This window comes from Myotis daubentonii, chromosome 5 (assembly GCF_963259705.1).
Source record: "Myotis daubentonii chromosome 5, mMyoDau2.1, whole genome shotgun sequence".
NCBI classification, from domain to species: Eukaryota; Metazoa; Chordata; class Mammalia; order Chiroptera; family Vespertilionidae; genus Myotis; species Myotis daubentonii.
The window spans coordinates 99,451,740-99,452,529 of record NC_081844.1 but is presented as its reverse complement, the minus strand read 5'-3'; the positions used below and the strand labels follow the sequence as shown (position 1 = coordinate 99,452,529).

General features: G+C 35.7%; 1 non-coding gene across 1 annotated transcript; it reads left to right on the top strand.

The window, feature by feature from the left end:
- Window positions 1-270: 270 nt before the first annotated feature.
- LOC132236222 (U6 spliceosomal RNA) lies at window positions 271-377 on the top strand. Its single transcript, XR_009453188.1, has one exon. It is a non-coding gene; the product is annotated as a U6 spliceosomal RNA (small nuclear RNA).
- Window positions 378-790: the final 413 nt, after the last annotated feature.

Below are 790 nucleotides of genomic sequence, written 5' to 3'. Positions count from 1 at the left end.
TCCTATTTGCCTAAAAGCAGGACACACATTTCAAAGGTGCCCATCCTCCCCTCTCTACCAGGAAGGACAAAAGTTAATCACTGGAGACAACTTTAGACCCTATTAGCAAGGTAGCTTTTATCTACCATTAGTTTCCCATATACTTACCTTCTCATAGTTTGCTGCTCTCAGAAGCCTAAAATTGCTTTCCTTTGTCCTGTCATTTCTTTACAAGTTATTATTTTTTGTTGAAGATGCTATATAGACCTTGATTCTAAACCACCCTTTTGAGTTCTTGTTTTGGCAGCACATATACTAAAATTGGAATGATATAGAGAAGATTAGCATGGCCCCTGTACAAGGATGACTTGCAAATTCATGAAGCATTTCATATTAAAAAATAAAAAATAAGATAAGAGACCACCTCTTTGAGTTACTCTTCCTAAGTTACTCATATATACACATTTTAATAAACTTCTGTTTGTCTTTTTCTTTTTAATCTGTTTTTTGTTTTTTTTTTTGTTTTTTAAATTATGGAACCACAGCCAAAAACCTAAGAGGAATAGAAAAAATCCCCCCCACCCCCCCACAAACACAACCTCTGACCAATCATTGGCCAGATACCAAGTCATGCTGATTCAATGGCGACCCATGGGAAGCCAGATTTTAACAAAAAACAATTTTAAAAAATACTGAATAGAAACATCAATGTCTACACATCAAGGAAGAGATAGACTGCACAGAATTAGGTCAGGCAGCTTACTAAACAAAATGGCAGCAACAAAAACTCTAGGAGGGGAAAAAAATCAGA